The sequence below is a fragment of the Oncorhynchus clarkii genome, chromosome 30, assembly GCF_045791955.1.
Source record: "Oncorhynchus clarkii lewisi isolate Uvic-CL-2024 chromosome 30, UVic_Ocla_1.0, whole genome shotgun sequence".
Classification (NCBI taxonomy): Eukaryota; Metazoa; Chordata; class Actinopteri; order Salmoniformes; family Salmonidae; genus Oncorhynchus; species Oncorhynchus clarkii.
The window spans coordinates 37,570,040-37,582,879 of record NC_092176.1 but is presented as its reverse complement, the minus strand read 5'-3'; the positions used below and the strand labels follow the sequence as shown (position 1 = coordinate 37,582,879).

The window sequence follows — 12,840 nt, the reverse complement described above, 5'->3', positions numbered from 1 at the left end:
ATATCTATAGGGCATTCATGGCATGCTATGCAAAAGCGCTTATTTAGGTATCTTAACACTGTAAATGCATTATTGCAATGACAGCGTAGTGTCATCAATGACAGCGTGGTGTCATCATTATGGCTGTTCTCAAAAGTGTGCTTCTGCCATACCAGTGTTAGTGAATATGCCAAAAGGCCAAACCACATGTTGAAAATTGTGCTGATATATATCCTGTACCAGCCCCATTTCCCCCACCTGCCGGTATAGGCCCGTGACTTACCTACTACTTCTGAAAAAGCACACTTTTGAGAACAGCCATAATGACGACACCGCTGTCATGGTAATGATGCATCGATTAAGATACCTAAATAAGCGCTTGCATAGCATGACATGAATGCGCTATAGATATGCTATGGATGCATTTCGTTAACCTGTAATAATGCTGTTATAACACATTCATGAGACCCTTATAGATGTGTATTAAATGCATCAAGGATATGTAGTTAAAATAAATCACTACTGAATATACAGTTCTTGGCAAAAACAAATGTAGACATTAATATCTATATCTTCTGTACCGTCTATATCTTAGACATGCACCTGTCTGGGGAGTGTACATGACTGGTGATTTCTGTAACAAGTGGTACGGCCTAATATGTACCGTTGCTATAGTTACACCTCTTGGGTCTTTTCCAGAACATCGATGTCCCTTTCAGAGGAGTTAGCAGGATGACATGTCTGGTTATTTCTGTAAAGTGCCAAGGACTGTTGCTATGGTCCTACATGCATGCACCTGTCTTAAGGCGAGTACATGCCTGTATTTTTTAACTATTGGGGTGGCTCTAAAGGGTCCGTGCCCTAATGTGAAACCTAACTACAATTAGTGCAAGGAAATAAGATAACAGTGGCTAAATGCCAGAGGGGATGAGTCACTAAGAGTAGTTACTCTGTGTGACGTAAGGAGGAAGTCAAGCCTGTCAGCGTTTTTCCTGTTTTGACCATTCTCCCTGCCCTGAGCCTGCCTGCCGTTCTGTACCTTGTCACACCACCCTGGACTGCTGACCTCTGCCTGCCCTTGACCTGTAGTTTGCCTGCCCCCCTGTTTTTGTAATAAACGTTTGTTACTTTGAAACTGTCTGCATCTGGGTCTTATCTGAGCCTTGACAGCCCCAGGACCAGTGGAAGCAGAAAAGCCCAATAGGGTTATTTTCTGCTTATGCGTTCTCATTTCAATGCCAAACTCACCACTGATGTGTGGCAAAACAGCTTTTGTTTTCCATGTGATCTGAACAAAGCACCGATTCCATTTCAATTGCCAATGCCATTTAGCGACTAGGGGAGGGAGGGGAGGGAGGGGAGTAGGGGAGGGAGAGGGGACTAGGGGAGAGAGAGGGGACTAGGAGAGGGAGAGGGGACTAGGGGAGAGAGAGGGGACTAGGAGAGGGAGAGGGGACTAGGGGAGGGAGGGGAGTAGGGGAGGGAGGGGGGTCTAGGGGAGGGAGAGGGGACTAGGAGAGGGAGAGGGGACTAGGGGAGGGAGGGGAGTAGGGGAGGGAGGGGGGTCTAGGGGAGGGAGAGGGAGAGGGGACTAGGAAATGTCTCCAGACATTTGCATGTGTTGCATGACATGAAAATAGAGCTCTTGGAATGCAATGTATCGTGTCATGCATCAAGCCTCACAAATTGCCAACGTCTGCTGCTGAATTCTGCCTTGCTTTTGATGATGTCATGCATCTTTAAATTCCTACTGGTCATCATTCCTACACTGCACAACAGTCATTGGTGTGATTTTTAACTCACTCCAGGAGTCGGATAACAAAATCAACAGACTACTAGGTAAAGAGACGGTGACGGTGAAATGTCTCTCTGAAGATGAACCGTGTTATTTTCATACTGGTCTTCAGTATTCATTCATTCATTCTTACCGAGTAAGTACACTATTTAAAATAATATAATTGTATTGTTTTTTGGTGCCTTTACTGTAGTTACCATGCTTTGATCCAAGATCACTTGTTGAATGATTACAGCTAAGCCAACCTCACACGAAAACCCCATTGATTACAGCTACAGAAGTAAAGTGGACTACAGCTTTTTAGACTTGTAATTGAGGGTAATTTTCAAAAAAAAAAGATGCAAAACAGCTAATTTGACCCAAGCCAGTGTAATGGAGGTGGTTAGGTAAAGCCTATTGGTCACATTGGTGCCTGTGACCGGGATGGTTCTCAGTGAAAAGTAAGGGGTCAAATAACAAAGGCAGTTTGGCGAACCATATTTGACCTGAAGACTTGCATTAGCTATAGAGCAAATACAAAGGCTTTTCGCTCAGTGGGCTAACACAATATCTTCTACCAATAAAACGATTGAACATTTTGATTTGATTCATACAGTTGTTTAAGTAACCGCATCAACTACCTTTCTCTCAACTTTGAAAAACAACTGAACTTTTAACCACTTTCCCAACAACACACAAAAAAAACATATGAAATCTTGGAATGTTTCAAATGTGAAATCAGAATAGAAATAGTTACTTCTACAGTTTGCATGTTCCTTGTGTAGTAACCTGTGTGTAGTTATTTGTGCTGAAATAATTATGTGATCTAATTCCCTCTGCCTCTAAAGTAATAAGGTTGACATAGCGATCTATCAAAGAAATCAAAATATATATATAAAATATATATTTTACTAAATTTAGCCACTTAAATGTCATGCATCTATTATTTTAGAGGGGGAACGAAGTACATGAGGATTGAGGAGTGGTGGTCCAGGTCAGAAAATGTTTATTTTTTCAAACACCGGAAACATATTTTTCCTGCGGTCTAGAGCCTTAATCGTTATGCCTAATTCTATGTAAATATATATATTTCCTGCATAGGTTATCTAAGCATGGCTCTTTGCGTGTTTCAGTTTAATTAATGATGCACATTGATTCTGTAACATCTGAAATGTAACTAAATTAAATCTAAAATGGAATCTACGTAATCCCCACAAGGAACTATTTATCACGAGAGGACCATAAAAAAATAACTAGTAATCTTGCTGCATACTCCAAGAAAGGTTCAAATCTCACCTTTCTGCTAAAAAATTGTTATACATTTGAGGTGTCGTCGCTTTTGAGGACACAGGCTCAGGTACAAGGTACAAATATTATACAAAAATTAAATATTTTATATGCTGTCAGTAGCTGTGAAGTAGGGTTCAGCTAGGAGTCGATGAGCAGATGGAAGAGCGAACAAAATTGTAGGAGGGATGTCCAATTGAACCTGAGCTATCACTTAGTGCATTTCGTTCTACGGTATCTATCACAGGCGACCTCTCTAAGGCTAGGGGAAGCTTAACTTTCTCTTAAGTACATTTTATTGAACTGCCAAAAGTATATAGTCTAATTAGCTTACTCCTGTCTATAAATCAATAAAATAATTTGAAATAGGCTACTAAAAGCATGATTCCGCCACATTCACTTATTTAAAAAAAGTAAGTTGTGCATTATTATAAATCGCATTGCCTATAGTAGGAAGGAACGGCAGCACGCGCAATATGGGCAGATTATTGTTGAGTTATGCAAGGCATATTGCAATATTTTTTTTTAAATACAATCGCAGATACACGTAGTTTGGAAAGCAAATGGCTATTGCTGTAAAGAGAGGCAATGAAAAGACTAATCTGTCTTTTAGTTATCAAAATTCAATATTGTTCCAGTACTCTCTTTCGGCAGGAAGACTGTCTGTATAAACAAAGGAACATTCCTTTTGTTAATACTGGAGCGGGAGACCCTAGATCTCCTCTCCTTTAATTTACGACAAGGTGTGAGCTATCAACCCCCACCAGCGTGGTGAGAGAGATCTGATGAGAGAGGTCTGGTTACTGTCATCCATTGCCAAGCTGATCTGACTCATTGGATCCTCACAGGACATTCATGACAACTCTCTGATCATGAAGCACCAGATTCTCTGGTCTGATGAAACCAAGTGTTACGAATCCCTTTTGGCCCGACAGTCTAGGGGGGATGGTAGTGAGACCCGTAACATAACTCATGTAAATTATAATAGTGACAAAGTAAAAGTGAACGAAATAACCACGACAACCGAAATAATACCGTCAAACTCAGGGTTTATTATAAACACACGGTAATGGGGGGGGGAAGCAGGAAAAGGGGCTGAGCTGGACCCAAGGAAAGAAACAAATATGCAAAAACACCCCTAAGCTAGACTAGCCTATTTCAACAACAGCTAACTAACTAACCAAAAATACAGTGGGTGGTCCGCCCAGTTCTAACTAGTGTGTTTTAACAAAGTTTACCTACGGGTAGTGTATGCCCATGGGCGACTTGTCTTGGTTTCCCCTTTTTCCCACCAGCAAACACCATAAACAAAAACAATACTCACAGGAGATGACAAAGTGATTTGGAGGTGCTCAAACAAAAGAAGAGGTTAATTATTACACAAAGAGCGAGATCTACATACATGGCATTTACAAAGAGATTGTGCTACTGAAATCTATCAAGAGCAGAGATCTACCAACATGTCATTACAAAGATTGAGCTCTCCTGAAATCTACAAGAACAGCGATCTACCAACATAGCATTACAAAGATTGAGCTTCTGAAATCTATCAAGAGCAGCGATCTACCAACATAGCATTACAAAGATTGAGCTACCCTGAAATCTACAAAGAACAGCTATCTACCAACATGGCATTACAAAGATTGAGCTCTCCTGAAATCTACAAGAACAGCGATCTACCAACATAGCATTACAAAGAGATTGAGCTCCCTTGAACAAACAAATGATGGGGTTTTTAAACCATGGGGAAGGAACTGTGATAGGGTAGGAAACAGGAGGAGGTGTGTCTTCTGATTGATGGGTTGATTGTTGACTGATTGGGGAGTAATGATTTTCACCTGTGAGGGGAGAAGGAGAGAAAAGAAACACACACAGGATACACACTGACACAGGATACACACAGACACAGGATACCTGTATCCGTAACACTCCCACCCTTAAAAGAGCAACCCTAGGGGGGATTGCGACTACAGTATTTAAATGAACACTCACAACAAATCAACAACCTTGCAAAACATACAGAAATCATCTTCACACACGAGACAAAGCATCTGCCAACACATTATCTGAACCCTTTTTGTGGCGGATCTCCAAATTATAATTTTGTACAATCAGCGGGTCAGGGGTTATGGTCAGTATACACAATCACTGGTAGGGCACTGGAACCAATGTATACTTCGAAGTATTGCAGAGCCAACAACAAAGCAAGAGCTTCTTGTTCTATTGTCGCATAGTTTGTTTGACATTTATTAAATTTACGGGAAAAATAACAAACAGGATGATCTACTCCACTCTTGTCCTGCTGCAGTAGAACAGCACCAGCACCTCTGGCACTAGCATCTACCTCAAGCTTGAACGGTTGTTCAAAATCCGGAGCAGCAAGTACAGGGGTACTACATAAGAGTGCTTTCGCTGATTCAAAAGCTCTCTTACAATCAGGGGACAACACAAATGGTCTTGCCGGACTGAGCAAATCAGTCAATGGAGCAACTACCGCAGAGAAATTTTTACAGAAGCTACGGTAATAGCCAACCATCCCTAAAAAGCGGCGTAGCTCTCGTCTAGTGGTAGGTGCAGGGAATGCAGTTATAGCCAAGACCTTGGCATCAACAGGGCGCACCTGTCCATGGCCAACCTCTTTACCGAGATAGGTAACAGTAGCCTTCCCAAACTCGCACTTTGCTAAGTTCAGGGTTAGAGAAGCAGCTGCCAACCGTTCACATACTACCCTTAGCGAGTCAACATGATCTGACCACTCAGACGAATAAATCACTAGGTCATCAAGGTATGCACTACAATTAGGAACGCCAGCTAATACGGAGTTAACCAGTCGTTGGAAAGTGGCTGGTGCATTTCGCATCCCAAAAGCCATGACTGAGTACTGAAGGAAGTTGTCTGGGGTCACAAAGGCAGAAATCTCAGAAGCACGTGAAGTTAACGGAACCTGCCAGTAACCTTTTAAGAGGTCCAACTTGGTTACATACTTAGCAGCACCAATAGTATCGATACAGTCATCCAGTCTGGGTAACGGGAACGAATCTGGCATTGTGACAGAATTTACCTTTCGATAATCCGTACATAACCTGGACGTACCATCAGGTTTAGGAACCAGAATGCAAGGAGAACTCCAAGGGCTTGAACTTGGCTTAGCCAGGTCATTCTCCAACAAATATCTCACCTCATCCCTCATTATCTTCCTCTTGGAAGCGTTGATACGATATGGGTGTTGCTTGATAGGTGTAGCATTTCCAACATTAATGTCATGTTCCAACACATTTGTGCGAGTAGGAACGTCATTAAAGAGACATGGAAAACTGTGTAGTAGCCTCACAATATCATTAGCCTGTCCATCCGTTAAATGAACCAGACCTGACTGGATAGACAGCAGCATTTCTGAGTTGGGCAATCTAACACACTGCTGCTGAGTATTGCGCAACTCCAAGCCATCAACATCATCAATATGACAGTCCACTATCATCGCAGTAGTAGCAGAGGAGACAGCAGTACCTTCCTCTGTTTTTGAACTATCTAACTGTGTGATGGGTCGGGTGTGGTATGCTTTCAACATGTTAATGTGACACACACGAGATTGGCGTTTTCTATCAGGAGTTTGAAGCACATAGTCAGTTTCACTTATTTTCTTTTCAATTAAATAAGGACCAGAGAAACGAGCTGACAGTGAAGATCCTGGAACAGGTAATAACACCAGTACTTGGTCACCTGGCTGTAGTGGACGAGAAACAGCCTCTTTATCATAGTGTCTTTTCATGCTCCTCTGTGAGGAAGACAGAGCTTCCTTTGCAAGAGCACAAGCTTGGTGTAGGCGCTCACGAAAGCGACTAACATAGTCCAACACATTCTCATCTCTGGTACACAACTCTTGGGACAAGAACTGTTCTTTAAGGACTTTCATTGGTCCTCTTACTGTGTGACCAAACACTAGTTCAGCCGGGCTGAAACCTAGGGACTCCTGCACAGTTTCACGAGCAGCAAACAAAACTAGAGGAACTCCCTCATCCCAATCTTTCTCAGATTCCAAACAATATTTACGTAGCATAGACTTCAGTGTCTGATGCCATCTTTCAAGCGCACCCTGAGACTCTGGGTGATAGGCGCTTGATACACGGTGCGTAATTGATAAGGATTTCAACACCTGCTTGAAGAGCTTGGATAGGAAATTGGTACCTTGATCGCTTTGTACCACCTTAGGTAACCCGAATGTCGTGAAGAATTTTATTAAGGCTTTACTCACTATCGGAGCTGTAATCCTTCTCAGAGGAATAGCCTCGGGGTATCTTGTAGCCATACACATTATCGTTAACAAAAACTGGTTACCCGATTTTGTCTTCGGTAACGGTCCGACACAATCAACCACCACATGCTCAAATGGTTCACCTATGACAGGTATAGGACAAAGAGGAGCAGGAGGAATAACCTGATTTGGTTTTCCTGTTATCTGACAGGTGTGGCATGTCCGACAGAACTGAGCCACATCTTGTTTTAAACCTGGCCAAAAGAAATGTCGAAGGATCCGATCATACGTCTTTGTAATTCCTAAATGACCAGACCACTGGTGATCATGAGCAAGGGATAACACATTTTGTCGAAAGGCTGTAGGAATCACTATTTGGTAAACAGCATTCCAATCTCCACCCGCGTCAACATGGGATTTCCATTTACGCATGAGGAGATTACCATCAATGAAGTAAGCCACATTCTTCTTCTTCACCTCTTCTAACGAGACAACACTAGAAAAACATTTAGCAAGCTTGTTGTCAACCTTTTGGTTAGCAATCAGCTGCTCACGAGTAACTGGTAACTGTATTGCATCAGCAATAAGTTCAACGTTCTTTAATTCTTTCCTGGGCTGTTTGTCAGAGGTGATCAGCTTCTCAGAGGTATCACACAATCCATCCTCTTGATCATCCTCTTTGAACAGAACAGTGTTCGACAAATCTATCACGTCACCCTCTTGTAGTGCCTGAGCACGAGTGACAGCACAAGCGGGGAACACATGTGGATAACTCTGTGCCAACTCATTCGAGAGAGAGTGGTCACTTTTATCCAATACTTCCAATACGGGTACTACCTTTCCTCCGGCAATATCGTTACCCATTATAAAGGTCACACCTTTCACTGGCAACTTAGGACGTACCCCCACTCTGAATATTCCACTGATTAACTCAGAGTGTACTTTCACAAAGTGCAATGGCACTGGGACAAAACCCATTTCAATACCCTGCACTAACACACTGGAACCACAGTATGTATCGTCAGATAAGGGCAACACATCAGACAATATAAACGACTGCGCCGCACCAGTATCTCTAAGGATTTTAACCGGACGTTGAGACGCTTCGTCATTCGTTAGGGACACAAACCCATCGGAAATGAATGGTTCATAACTACGGTCGGGGACTGAGACTTTCAAACTACAGTTACTCTGAGGCACCTGTTTTGTTGTAGACCTCACAACCGTACGAATTAGAGCAACACCTGTTGGTGGCTTGGCACGAAGAGGCATCCCTTGTTTGCGTTTAAGCAGGAAGCAATCATTAATCATATGTCCCACTTTATGACAATAGAAACAGGAACGCTCATTCTTCTGCCGTGCTTGATATACTACTGCTGGTCGACTAGGGCTAAAGGTAGGAAACTCAGTGGTTCTATTCTCAGTTTGAGCCGAAAACACACTCTTGTGCGTCAACACAAACTCGTCTGCCAACACAGACGCTTCTGCCAGGGAGGATACTTTCTGTTCGTTTAGGTAAACTACAATGCGTTCGGGTAAGCAATTTTTAAATTCTTCCAACAAGATTAACTCCCGGAGAGAGTTGAAATCAGTTACCTTACTAGCAGCATGCCATTTATCAAACAGATTTCCCTTGTCTCTAGCAAATTCCACATAAGTCTTACTAGAAGACTTTCTATGAGACCTAAATCTCTGTCGGTATGCCTCAGGCACAAGCTCATAGGCACGAAGAACAGTAGCTTTGACCACTTCATAATTCAAACTGTCCTCCAGAGGTAGCGCTGACAAAACCTCTTGGGCTTTACCAGTTAATTTACACTGAAGTAATAGGCACCATACCTCTTCAGGCCACTTCAATGCTACGGCTATACGCTCAAATACACAAAAATAGGAGTCAACCTCCGACTCTCTGAACAAAGGTACTAAGGCTATCTGCCTACTAATGTCAAACGTGTTTGAGGACACAGCAGGTGAGGACGACTCACTAACAGTGACAGCAGGAACGAAGGCTAGCCTCGCTGTCTCTGCCTCCAGTTCCATCTGGCGCATTTTAAACGTCATCTGCCGCTGTTCTCTTTCTGCCTCAATTTTACACATCATCTGCCGTTGTTCTCGTTCTTTTTCTGCCTCAATTTTACACATCTCCAACTGGAGAGTCTCTCGCCTAATTTGGGCTCTCTCTTCCACCTCTAGTTGTAACTGTGCTAAACGGACATCCCTCCTGGCATCACCGTTTGACAGTGGGGAGAGTGGTTCAAAATGGGACAATGTGGCTGGTGTTTTAGCCTCACCCTCATTATCAGACACCAATGGGCTTACAGGAGCAGCAACATCCCCTACAGTGGTAGTATGCTCAGGCAGCGGTAACACAAGCACCTGCTCTTCCAACAATACATTTAATACTAGCTGTTTAACCTCCGCCTTAACTACACTCTGCAGAATCGATATTGAGTAATGGTCAGCCAAGGTCATTAAATCAACTCTACGACATTTATCAAAAACCTCCCACGAAGGATTATCCAAAAAGGACTTCAAATCAAAAGTAGCCATCTTACACTACTTCACAAGAGCCAACGAAAATAGCAAACACTAATGCTACTTCAGCTATGACGCTCAACACTGAACTATACCACTTCAACAATCTACATGAGCAGCATGGGTGTCAGTAAAGACAGACCCGGATGAGCCCCCACTTATGTTACGAATCCCTTTTGGCCCGACAGTCTAGGGGGGATGGTAGTGAGACCCGTAACATAACTCATGTAAATTATAATAGTGACAAAGTAAAAGTGAACGAAATAACCACGACAACCGAAATAATACCGTCAAACTCAGGGTTTATTATAAACACACGGTAATGGGGGGGGGGAAGCAGGAAAAGGGGCTGAGCTGGACCCAAGGAAAGAAACAAATATGCAAAAACACCCCTAAGCTAGACTAGCCTATTTCAACAACAGCTAACTAACCAAAAATACAGTGGGTGGTCCGCCCAGTTCTAACTAGTGTGTTTTAACAAAGTTTACCTACGGGTAGTGTATGCCCATGGGCGACTTGTCTTGGTTTCCCCTTTTTCCCACCAGCAAACACCATAAACAAAAACAATACTCACAGGAGATGACAAAGTGATTTGGAGGTGCTCAAACAAAAGAAGAGGTTAATTATTACACAAAGAGCGAGATCTACATACATGGCATTTACAAAGAGATTGTGCTACTGAAATCTATCAAGAGCAGAGATCTACCAACATGTCATTACAAAGATTGAGCTCTCCTGAAATCTACAAGAACAGCGATCTACCAACATAGCATTACAAAGATTGAGCTTCTGAAATCTATCAAGAGCAGCGATCTACCAACATAGCATTACAAAGATTGAGCTACCCTGAAATCTACAAAGAACAGCTATCTACCAACATGGCATTACAAAGATTGAGCTCTCCTGAAATCTACAAGAACAGCGATCTACCAACATAGCATTACAAAGAGATTGAGCTCCCTTGAACAAACAAATGATGGGGTTTTTAAACCATGGGGAAGGAACTGTGATAAGGTAGGAAACAGGAGGAGGTGTGTCTTCTGATTGATGGGTTGATTGTTGACTGATTGGGGAGTAATGATTTTCACCTGTGAGGGGAGAAGGAGAGAAAAGAAACACACACAGGATACACACTGACACAGGATACACACAGACACAGGATACCTGTATCCGTAACACCAAGATTAAACTCTTTGGACTGAATGCCATAGAGGAAACATGGCACCATCCCTACGGTAAAGCATGGTTATGGCATCATCACTAGTCAGGATCGAGGGACAGATTAATGGAGCAAAGTACAGAGAGATCCTTGATGAAAACCTGATCCAGAGCACTCAGGACCTCAGACTGGGGTGAAGGTTCACCTTCCAATTGGACAACGATCCTAAGCATACAGCCAAGAAAACGTAGGAGTGGCTTCGGGACAAGTGTCCTTGAGTGGCCCAGCCAGAGCCTGGACTTGAACCCAATCAAACAGCTGTGCAGCGACGCTCCCTATCCAACTTGACAGAGCCTGAGAGGATCTGCAGAGAAGAGTGAGAGAAACTCCCCAAAACAGGTGCCCCAAGCTTGTAGCTTCATACCCAAGAAGACTCAAGTCTGCAATCGCTGCCAAAGGAGCTTCAACAAAGTACTCAGCAAAGGGTCTGAATACTTATGTAAATGTGGAATATTTTTTATTTTTAATAAATTGTTGTCCTACGGTGGGGACAGTAACATTAGTAATCTAAAAACATTATACTTTAAAATGTTTTTTTAATTTGTGTTTTTTCAGTTCACATCCGAAATGGTGTAATGAGGTGTCCACATGCTATCAGACGTTTGGAGTTCCAACTGGAACATTTCATCTGAATGACCCTTCAAGTCGTAATTTCTAGTGGGAAACTCTGAGTTGCTGAATTGTGAAGTTTTACCACTGACCTTTCACTTTTGCAACCAAAAAATTACAACAAATCTGTTTTTGACAGTAACAAACGTATCAATGTGGATAATGTAGCAAGTTTGGCCATATTGTCAATGTTAAGCAGTCTAGCTAACTTTTTTTTATTTGCAGCAACAATAGTTAGCTTTTCTAGCTAGCTAAAATCTTAATGGTGGAATTATTGATCCGACTTTAAAAGCACTTGACACAATCATGTCAGACTTACGACCTACTTATTGTAAAGTGACCTACTTCCAAGGAGCATGTGAACGCCTCGTGTTTCAGACACATGTGTAACGAATGTCGTCGGGATAAGGAGAAGGTGAGGACCAAGGTGCAGCGTGATACGTGTTCATCTTTATTTATGAATGAAACAGTTCTCTCTGGTACAGAATACAAAAACAGAAAACAACTACCCATCAACACAGGTGGGAACAGAGTACCTAAGTATGGTGTCCAAACAGACACAACAATTGACAGCTGCCTCTGATTGGGAACCATACCAGGCCAAACACATAGAAATACAACACACAGAACAAAACATAGAATGAAAAACATAGAATGTCCACCTCATCTCACGCCCTGACCAAACCAAAATAGAGACATAAAAAAATGACTAAGGTCAGGACGTGTCATGTATGCATGTATGTCTCAGCAAATTAAACTCTCGTAAGATTAACTCAGCTATTTGTGTTGCTATATAAGTTCACACAACACTGTTTGGGTTAGTGGAGTATTTGATGTCAGCTCAACAATTTCCCAATTTTAAATCCAGCCAATAAGGATATTGCTACATGGACTTTTTCTAAGTAACTTTTTCCTTTTAACAGTGTATATATATATTTTTATTATATATTTGTGATTCATGTATAGCATCTTAATGCTTTTGGGCTGAAATTACAAACTAATTAGAATAGAATATATATCTCAGTAACTGTAATTGCCAAAATATTAACATGATTGAATGTAGATAGTTTTTACTGTTTTATTCTAGTTGCTGTGGTTTGACTAGGCTACATCAGAGGGATTACACTGTTTGTTTGCTTCTTAGAGGGAAGTCAGAGACGCCAGAGAGAGAAGGAAGAAGATGGG

At 42.1% G+C, this 12,840-nt stretch overlaps 1 protein-coding gene across 1 annotated transcript in view; it reads left to right on the top strand.

Moving 5' to 3' along the window:
- LOC139389815 (histone H2A.V) overlaps window positions 1-12,840 on the top strand; it is a 257,719-nt gene that overhangs the window by 19,669 nt on the left and 225,210 nt on the right. The gene's annotated exons all lie outside the window — the stretch shown is intronic.